Consider the following 511-nt stretch of genomic DNA (forward strand, 5'->3'; position numbering starts at 1 on the left):
ATTCCAGCAATATCATCTTAAGTTCTGGTGTGTGTCTGTAGGATAAGCACTGGATTGCTAACTAAAGTTTGGCATTTGAAACCCACCAGCTGCTCTATGGAAACCCTTTACAGGGTGTCCATTAGTCATAACTCTCCCAAGGGTAGTTAACAACAAAATTCTGTTTAATTAGGTCTCTTCTATCTTTGTTGTAAGGATCCCTGGTCACACATAGAACAAGTACTGCACTGCTAACTGCAAAGTTGTCAATTCAAACTCCCTAATTGCTCCATAGGACAAATATGAGGCTGTTTGCGCCTAGAAAGATTTCTAGTTTGGGATACCTTACACAGTGTTGCTATGATTTAGAGTTGACTTAGTGGCAGAGGTTTTGGTGGTTTTGTATTTTATCATAGATGATTTTTGTGTGGTCCTTCTACTATGTCATCTCACTGGAAATCTCTGTTGCTTGGTTTCTTGACTGCTACATCCATAAGCATAGATTATGGACAATGAAACAGAAGTCCTGAAA

The sequence above is a fragment of the Chrysochloris asiatica genome, unplaced genomic scaffold, assembly GCF_000296735.1.
Source record: "Chrysochloris asiatica unplaced genomic scaffold, ChrAsi1.0 scaffold05781, whole genome shotgun sequence".
NCBI lineage: Eukaryota > Metazoa > Chordata > Mammalia > Afrosoricida > Chrysochloridae > Chrysochloris > Chrysochloris asiatica.